Genomic DNA, 10,569 nt, shown 5'->3' with positions numbered 1-10,569 from the left:
ACAGAATAAAGAATAAAAAAATAAGGAGATTAAAATTGAGGATGAGGTCCTTGAATCAAACCCTATGCTCAGAAAAGAACCATTCCTTAAAGTGTTGAGGCCCTTAAGTGGTAAGGCTCTATAAGGAAATCCAATCTTTAGTGGTAAGATGGAACCAAAGGTAGTCCAAGATTGAATAGAAGGACTAGAAAATCAATTTGAATGTGATGGCATAACTAAATCTTAGAAGGTCAAAGTTTCTAAGTCTAGATTAAGAGGGTCTTCCATTGGTTGAAATTTATCCAAGATGAGAGAGAGAAGGAAGAAAAGAATCTCATTACCACATGGAAGGCTATTTTTGCAAAGATCAGAGATTCTTATGTACTTGAGGATTATGAAATTCAACTATATAAAAGAAGATAAAGTGTAATATAGATGGAATTTGATGTGAACTCTTATACTAAGGGGTTTCAAAGATTGTGCATGAGGTCAAGGGTTGCAGAAGATGAGAATTTAAAGGTAACAAGGTATCTTAATGGTCTCAAGTGGACTATACAAGATGAGATAAGTCTTTTAATTCCTGATACAATTTAGAAATGCCACCAAATAGTGGTAAAGGTAGAAGAGAAGCTAAGGGAAAAAAAAGATTCAAGCACCACCAAAGGTAGAGGAAAAGGAAGAGATAATAGAGGACAAAAAGGTAGATATGGTGGTAGAAATTCTAAATCTAAGGCTCAAGGAGAGACCAAACTTGCTAAGAAACAAGAAGGAAGTTCAAATAGAGGTAATTCAAATAGAGGAAGGAACTCTAATAGAAATTGGAGAGGAAGAAATAGTATTCAAGGCAGAAGTTCTTACTTTTCAACTATAAATGTTACCACTAAAACCAAATGGGACACCCTACATAGAGGTCTCCAAAGAAAGAGTCTACTTCACATGGAGCTAATGAGAAGGTAAACTATGTTCAAGAAGAGGCTAGTGGTTGAGATAAACAACCTAAGGTATCCCTAGAGTCAGAAGAAGGAGAGAACTTGATGATGAGGTGAACATTAATCAAGGAGCCAGTAAAAGAGGAATCTAGTCAAAGAAGGTCACTATTTAGAGTGAAGTGCAAAATGAGGGCTAAATTTTGTAGAGTCATCATAAACTTGGGGTCTACTGACAAAATTTTTTCAAAGGGAGTAGTCAACAAGTTGAAGTTGAAGAGAATAACCCATAACAACCCATACAAGGTCACTTGGCTAAACAAAGGACAATATGTCCTAGTTAATGAACAAGTATGGGTAGAGTTTTCCATTGGGAAATACAAAGACAAAGTGTTGTGTGATGTATTACCTATGGATACATGTCACCTAATACTTGGTAGGCCATGGAAATTTAATAGACATGCCATGCATGATGGAGTAAAGAATTCTTATTCTTTCAATAAAGACAATGCAACTTTCAAGATATAGTCACTACTACAGGATGGAGAGATGAAGTCATCAGGTCCTAGTGTTCTTATGGTTAGTGAAAATTAGTTCATGGAAACCTTGGAGGAAGGTGAGGGAGTAGGTTTTTCACTTTTGTTGAAGCCAAAAGAAAAAAGGGCAGATAAGAAGGTAGAATTGCCAAAGGAAGTGCAAGAGTTGTTGCAAAGGTATTAAGGCATAGTAAGTGATGGAAAACCATCAACCCTACCCCCTAAGAGAGCTTTTAGTCATCTAAATATTTTATCCTAGGACCTACCCTTCCTAATAAGGTAGCCCATAAGATTACCCCTCATAAAAATGAGGAAATTGCCAAACAAAAACAAGAACTCCTAAGAGGACTCATTAGGAAAAATATGAGTTCTTGCATCGTTCCCACTATCTTAGCACCCAAAAAGGGAGGAGATTGGAGGCTATGTACTCAATCAAGAGCTATGAATAGGATAACCATTAGGTATATGTTCCCTATCCCTAGGATAGAAGACCTAATGGACTATCTAGGAGAAGCCAAATACTTTACTAGGATTGAACTAAAGAGTGGATACCAAAAAATTAGGATCAATAAGGATATGAATGAAAGACAACCTTCAAAACCATAGAAAGTCTATATGAGTGGCTTGTAATGCCATTTGGGCTATCCAATGCTCCATCTACATTCATGAGTCTTATGAATGAAGTCCTAAAAGACTCCAAAGGAAAATTTGTGGTAGTATATTTAGATGATATACTCATTTTTAACAAGGCTAAAGAAGAAAATCTTAGTCATTTGTAGATTGTTTTTAAGGAGCTACATAATGAGAAATTGATGATAAACTTGGAGAAGTGTGATTTCATGAAGATAGAGATGGTGTACCTTAAGTTTGTTGTTATCCCAAGGAAATCTTATGATGGATCTAAGAAAATTGGAGGTCATTCTCAATTGGCCTACCCCAAGGACTATAATAGAGGTAAGAAGTTTTCATGGTTTAGCCCAATATTATAGGAAGTTTATTAATAATTTCAATGCTATTTGTGCTTCTATGCTTGATACTATAAAAGGAGGATTTAAGAATAGTTTTTATTGGAATGAGCAAGCTAGCCATGGATTTGAGTTGTTAAAGAAAAATATTACCACGCAACCAATCTTGGTTTCACCAAGCTTTGAGAAATTGTTCACAGTTGAGTGTGATGCTAGCAATGTGGCTATCATTGTTGTTTTAATAGGGTAGACCAGTGGATTTTCATAGTGAAAATTTAAGTGATGCTAAGAATAAGTACTCTTCTTATGAACTAGAGATGTTTTCTCTACTCCAAGCACTAAGGAAATGGGGGCACTATTTGCTTCTAAAGGAATTTTTGGTCTTTTCAACCAAGAACGTACTAAGTTTCTTAAATTTAAAAGACAACCTCAGTCATAAACATATGAAATGGGTGGAGTATCTGGAGGCCTAGACTTTCAAAATTAGACACAAGAAGGGAATGCAAAACAAGGTAGCAGATGCCCTAAGAAGGAGACTATTGATAGTACAAGAAATACAATTGCAAAGCATGGGTATTGAAAGTTTTAAGGATTTATATGTTGATGATGAAGACCTTGCAAAGATACACATGGTATCTAAATAAAATAAGAACCACTTTCATGGTGAGTTTTTTGAATATACCTTGCAAAGTCAATTGTTATTTAAAGGAACTCACTCATGTATCTCTAGAGGGTCAATTAGGGAAAAATTGATACAAGAAAAACACAATGGTGCACTTAGTGGTCACTTTGGAGTAAACAAGAACCAAGAGTTAGTACAGAGGTTCTATTTTTCTCCTAAAATGAATTTAGATATTAGGAAGTATGTGGAGTTTTGTGTAGTGTGTTAGAAAGAAAAAGGTACATCCTCCAATACAGGATCCCTAATAGACCATGGGAATGCTTGAGCATGGACTTTGTTGTAGGGTTTCCAAGGGAAAAAAAAGGATTTGATAATATATATGTCATAGTAGACAGATTTGGCAAAATGGATCATTTTTTTCGTTGTAAGATAGTTCATGATTCTTACCACATAGAACATTTGTTCTTCAAAGAAGTGGTGAGGATACATGGGTTATCTTTGAGTATAGTCTCAGACAGAGACACTAAATTCATGAGTCACATTTGGAAAACATTTTGGCACAAATTGCAAACTAATCTATCTTTTGGGTCTACATATCACCCCCATATGATTGGCCAAACATAGGTGGTCAATAGAAGCCTTTGAAATCTATTAAGGTGTCCTACAAAGGAGTATGGAAAGACTTGGGACCAACTCTTAGGACAAGAAGAATATGTTCATAATGATACTATGAATAAGACTACTAGCAAGAGACCCTTTGAAATAGTTTATGGCCTAAACCCTAGAGGCATATTTGATCTTAGAAAACTAAAGGATGGAGCCAATGCTAGTGGTTATGTTGAAGATTCTGCACACACTATGAAAGAGGTGCATGAAATAGTGAGAAGAATTCTGCAAGAAAACTTAACAAAGATCAAGCAGAAGGTGGATGAAAGGAAGAAAGATGTTTAATTCTAGGCAAGAGATTTGGTCATGATTCATCCAAATAAGGCTAGATTATAGAAGGAAGTACCACACAAGTTGCAGATGAGAAGATTAGGGCCATGTATCATTCTGACCAAATATGGAAATAATGCATATGAGGTTGAGATCCTTGAAGATATGGGTTTATCCCCAATCTTCAATGTTGCATATTTGATTCTTTACAAGGGTCCTACTCAAGATCTAGACCAAATTATTGCAGACGTCATAATGGAGGTAGTAGACCTAAATTTAACTCCCACACCACCTAAAAAGATAGATAAGATACTTGAATCTAGGTCCTATAACAAGACCAGGTAGAGAACTTATTATGAGAATCTAGTAAAATGGCATCGAAAAAAGATCTAAAGGCCACTTAGATCAAGGAGACTAAATTCAAGAAGTTGGGAGTAGATACCAACTTACTCAATCTAAGGATGGATTAAAGTCTTGTCATTTGGGGAGAATGGTGCAAGACCACCTAGGCTCGTCCCTTAAACTTGTTACAATTTTGGCTTGTACTAACCTTAGCCAAGTTAGTAGTGTTGGTCTTAACCTTTGAAGCTCTTTCTTGTGTGTTTTTGGGTGGATTAGACTAAGATCAATCCAACCTAGGTGTTTAATACTTTAATAGTTGTTAGTGTGAGATTAGGCCTAAAGTGGAAAAAATAGGTCCTAAAGCCTTTAAGTCTTGGGATAGGGCAGAAATATGCCAAAAATAGTTCATAGGATTTTTATACATAATTATAGGTTGATGAGAGACCCTTAGCATGAATTTAGAAAAAAGATGTAAAAGTTGTCACAATGTTGTGTGACAACATTTTGCAATTTTTATAAGTCACATGACAACAAATTGCAAGATTGGATTCTTTTTGAGGCATCATTATGGGTAGTTTCCATAATGCCCTAAAACCAAGTGTAGGGCATATTTAAAATTCTAGGATCCCTTTTCCCTAGGTATATTGTGATGTAGTGGAATTTTGGAAGTGGAATAGAGATCAAAATTATATTTGTAATGAAAACCATCTTACATTGAGTGGAAGTCTATTTTTAGGGATTTATTTGTATGAGTTAGTATTGGATTTATGTATAATAGATAGTTCTAATCATTTTCTATTTGGTACTTAATTTTATTTGAGTTCATTAGAGTAGGTTTTAAAATTATTTTGTAAATAGTCTAGTTGCTAGGGTAAAAGTAAACATTCTTTGATTTTATGGCTTCCCCATAGTTCTACACCATGGAAATCATCATAGATGAGAGGAATATGTTAGGGAAGCCATTAATTTTTTTTTGCATGGAAGGAGGATCTTAGAAAAGAAAGATTTCTATTTTTAGCATCGTGTCATAAGTGAGATCAGTGAGCCTGACTAGGTGCATGATAGAGTAAAGTAGATGTGTAAGTGTAGGGGAAAGAGAGAGGGCATGGAACCAAGCATGGATTTGGAAACATAATAGTCCTAAAGACACCTAAGAGTGAGATTAGGCATTTTCGATCCAATCCATTTAGGTATATTTCCTAGCATAAATTAGTAATCAACACAAATTTAGCCTTATTACCCCTATTTACCGTACATTTTAGGAATCCATTGTACGGATGACCTAGGAACCAAAGACCACAAAAATATTCAAGGTCTCAAAAAAGGTATCTAAATATCAAGCTTTTTTCTAGGGTTATTTGGAGGTTTTGAGAAAGAATTGGGACCACCAACTAGGGCTAATTGGCTAATTAGGCCTATTAGACCAAATCCATAGCAAATATTGAAATTGATAGGAAAACCATAGATTCCTTGTTCAATTGGAGTTACTTAGAAGTCATGTGAATGTTTTAGCCATGGATACACACCCTACATCACCAGTGAAGGTGATTTGGTGAAGTTTTCCTTGGAGACATCCAAGGAAAAGTGAAGGTTTGAAGAACCCTTAATGATAGTTATCCCTCAAGGTGAAGCATAAAGAAACTCACTCATAGATTTGAGATAGGGAAGTATTAGGCAAGATTTTCTAGGACTTACAAGGTCATAGAAGTGACCTTAGGGTCTTGAGAAGCCTAGGACTAGTATAGCCCTAGATAGAAACTATGGAAGCACACCTTGGAGAGATCTTATCACAATTACATCTCAATACAACCGTAGGAAGCTACAATCTCATCATACACTATGAAATCTCTAACTCCAAACCATTCTATATAATATTTTTTCTAATTACACAATTAGGGCTAGAATAGGTCATCTAATAGAAAAATTGTAATAGATGCCTTTTACAATACAAAAGTGAATTGAGCTATCAGGGGTGTTACCCCTGAAAAACATCACAAGGGTATTGCCCCTCAACACCACCCTATACTATCATAGAGAGAACACCTTGGGCTCTTCCCTAAGACCCTCTATGGGGTACTACCACTTCACCCCATCTTGGAGGCATTACCCCGAAACTACCATAGTAAAATCTGGGGAGAAATTAACTAGATCCTTATGCTCAATGATATAAGATCTATGCATTTGTACACATTTTAAAAATATTATCTATGTCTCCTTATTTCAGAAGCATGTTTGAGGCTATGGAAGTAATTGAGCATGATAGATCATGAACCTTATTTAATATCTCAATAATTTTTTGTATCTTTTTGAATCTCCAAATGGTGTATACTTGTCTTTCCATATTTATTGCAATTTATGGTAGTGCTAAAAATCTCTAATAGATATCTATACATGATCTATAATCACCAAGGAAATGGGACCACATGACTACTAGAAAATTTATTACACATTGTTATCTAGTCCAACCTTAAATATCACACACTAAGAAAAAATTAAGCTTTGAAATGGTAAGTCTACTTTGACTATTTAACACTTTTAGTCTAAGAATAAAGTATTAGAATGTGATGTTTAAACCATCTATGCCAATAGTATCTCTCATACCATATTTGTGTTAAAAAATATAATACTTTTCTTTATTTTTGAAATGTAAATCATGGGCAGTTGTGGCAAGAATTTTCCTTTCTCAACATTGTGCCACCTTTTAAAAATACGTCATCACTCCTAAGACACATGAAAAAGGCTAGATTTTATCAACAACTTTGGGTGCTCATTAGAGATTTAAGTATCTTGAAAATTTAGCAATACCACCACTTAACTGTATTAATTTATTAATAAAGTTTTAATTTTTCTTGTTTAAATGCCTCATGAATTATACTATTCACTTATTCAAGATTTAAACAAAATTTTAAAACCTTTTTCAAATCACTAGCAACTTTCATTATTAGAATTGATTATGATGATTTAATCTTATTGTAATTAAAATGATGAGGAAATCAAAATTTTAAATATATATTGTAACTTGGATTATTTACCAATGAATGTATCATGTGACCATATCGAGACCTTTGAGAATTTGAGAAAGTTCAATTCATCAAGGAGCTTTCCATTTCCAAGTTGAATTTAATGTTCTTAATTGGCTTCAGTGAAGTTAAAATCTTGGATAAGTCAAATGCATCCACAAATACATTTGATACCATCACATATCTTTCTTTTCTCTTTCAAATTTAATCATTGCAAAATGTATTTGTCCATGAGGCTATAAGAACCCATTCAATAGCTCTATATGCATATTGAGCAACCATTTCACTACTTCCTTTGATGTAAAATCTCTTCAAGGATGAGAAATCCATGGTAATTATGATCATATATATTACATTCTTGAAACAAGTTCACCAAGTTTAAGAAAATGATTTTCTTATGTTCAACATTTTTGGAGAAGTGCCTTAACAAAACTAAAATATTGATCTTATTAGTCCTTTTAAAAACTTTTCCACCTTTTGAGAAATGCCAAAAATGGCTTACAATTACTAAAATTTACAAGAATTGGATTTTGAAATAACTTGGAAATCCTCTTCTTGACACTATGTAGAACTTATATTTCTAATTAGTGTTTCGGGGTAGTTGAGCTACTTTCCAAAGTTCTTATATTGAGGTATAGTTTTTCTACCAATAAGTTGTCCTTACTATGTAAACACCAACTTATATAAAATTGAAACTCTTATATTAATCAACACAAAATTAAAATTTTGGCTAATTGAATATCGTTGAGCTGTCATTTTGCATGATGCTTAACGACATAAATCCTTTTGAACTTCTCTCTTGAAAAGCTAATCTAGGATCAACTCCAAGGTTTGGGCAATCTTGTGACCTATAGGAGTCTGCTCAATTGAAGATAAATGTGTATGTTCAAGAGGATGCCTTTTATGGTTCCAACCAATTTTGGATAAGATGCTTGATCTAGCACTTTGAAAAGTAACCACAAAGGAGATATATTTTTGGTATTTTTTGTTCTATGATGAATGTAATATATTGATGAAACTATATGAATTTCTATTTTAACCAGGTGTTAGAAAAAAATAACAAAGATAATGAAATGAGAGATTAAAGAAAATGACTTGAAACTAAAATTCCTAATGGACATAAACCAAAGAAAAAAGATGTCTTTGAGTTAAATCTTCAAAAAGATCGGGTAGAAAACCAATGAAAATAGGAGCAATGATTCCTCAATTCTACTAATGTAATCATTGTTGGGAACTCAATAATAACCAAAAGGTGTTTCATTTCTCATCAAATTTCAAGGCCATAGAAATTGCACTCATGCGAGACAAGAAGCTATGTAGGAACAATAGGTGATTTTTTCTCCACTTCTGTATGTCAGTAGAATTTGTTAACACAAGGAAAACACTAGAAATAAAAGGTCTCACAATCATGATGATACAAAAAAACTGTTTTATCTATTATTATTCATGAACATGCATTCACAAAAATAACACACTCTAGCAAGAATAACTACACTCATAATTAGAACACCAATAACATATATTATGGCATCAAAATAATGGCCTAGAGTATAATTACATCCATGCATTTATAAGAAAACATCTCTTTTTTTATTGAGAGTGAGAACTCTTAAAATGACAACACATGCTAAAACTAATAATATAAATCTAATTATTTACAAATTAACTCTCTAAATGGTGCTAAGTAGGTCTCCTCCCTTGTTTACATCAACTAATGGGTGCATGAGACTTTACGTTACTTAAAATAATCAAAGAATTAGATAAGCAGAAGGAATCTACAAGAGTATTTGAGAGTCACTAGAAGCTCTAAAAATAGAAGCTTGACCTTCTTAACATTTTTCTAGGAGTTGAATTTTCATCAAAATATGTTTTCGATGTATGGAATGCTCTAAATTAGGAACTAGCAGTTAACTGTTCACGTACCTCTATGAGCAGTGCACTTGCACACCTTGTGCATCTTGTGGCACATAGGCACCTTGATGACAGGTTCCAAAAAATCATAAATTTTCCCAAGTGTCAAAATTGAATTTCCAGCATCTAGGTTTTTTTCTTCCTTATCCCAAAATCATGTTTAGTTTTTTTCTCTTGAATTTCTCCATGATTTTCATTACTTGGGTAGCTTCTAGAAAATCCAAAGCTCCTTATTTATCTTTAACTATTTGCTACTAATTGCTAAACTCCATACGAGTTTCCACAAAATCCTTAAGTGTAGTGTCCAGTTCCAACAATACCTCTAAAGTCTTAAACTCTTGCCTGATATCTTGATTTGATGAAGCATCCTCAAAAGTCCTTTAGAATTGTTGGCCTACTGATTGCATTGAATTGAGCTTGGTTTTCATCTCATCTTAAAAAATCTCAAGGCAAACAGCGTTGTAATACTTCTCTACTTCCAAAATTTGCTCTTGAGTTTGGTATCTTAATCTTTAAATATCCTCATTTAATCCCTCCATGACTTTATTACTAGTAGCTATCTTCTCTACCCAATCCTCTAGCTTATCATGCTCATCTATTGTATATACCTTCATGAGTGTATGATAGTTTTGACCTTTTATTAATGTCAAAATCTATAGGTCTTTTGCACCTCCTCCATCAACCCAAAATCCTAGTTCACTATGGACACCAATATATCTGCACTCGACTGAATGTAGTGTATCAGGTTCAAATTTCCTTGTATTATTTGTATAATCTTTTCCTCAAAATTGTCACACCATTACTAACATGCCCCAAGAAACGAATCCATCTATATAGTCCCCTTTTCCTTTCTCTCTAGTACCACAACAAGGGTGATCTATGGATGATCTAGGTCTATTGGACCCACTACTCCATGCATATAGCCTCTGATAAGCTCATTTGGTTTCCTTAGTAGTATCAACTCAAACTCATCTTTGTCCATGTTTCTAAACACCTCTTTTATTCCCATAGTAAGTACTTTAGTGGTATCTACTGTGAGCCTCTTTAATAGGACCTCCTTAATTTGATAATCTTTATGAGTCAAATCCTCAATGTCGACATGTGGAGGAGGGATGGCTATGTGTGCAAGCAAGTCTTGATCTTGCTTCTTCATAATGAAGGCCAATGATCATGCATCACCTATATGTGACTGAGGCTTCATGATGGCTTTTCCTAACTCATCCAATCCTTCCTCAATAGTTATATTAAGCTGCATCTTCAGCCAAGCAGGTGTAGTACCTATTGGAGACATATATTTGATTGAAGAGGGGGTTTGCACTATAGGCTCCTTTC

Source organism: Cupressus sempervirens, chromosome 4 (assembly GCF_028749045.1).
Source record: "Cupressus sempervirens isolate cs-2001-9-10 chromosome 4, ASM2874904v1, whole genome shotgun sequence".
In the NCBI taxonomy this organism is placed as follows: Eukaryota; Viridiplantae; Streptophyta; class Pinopsida; order Cupressales; family Cupressaceae; genus Cupressus; species Cupressus sempervirens.
This window is presented reverse-complemented; position numbering follows the sequence as displayed.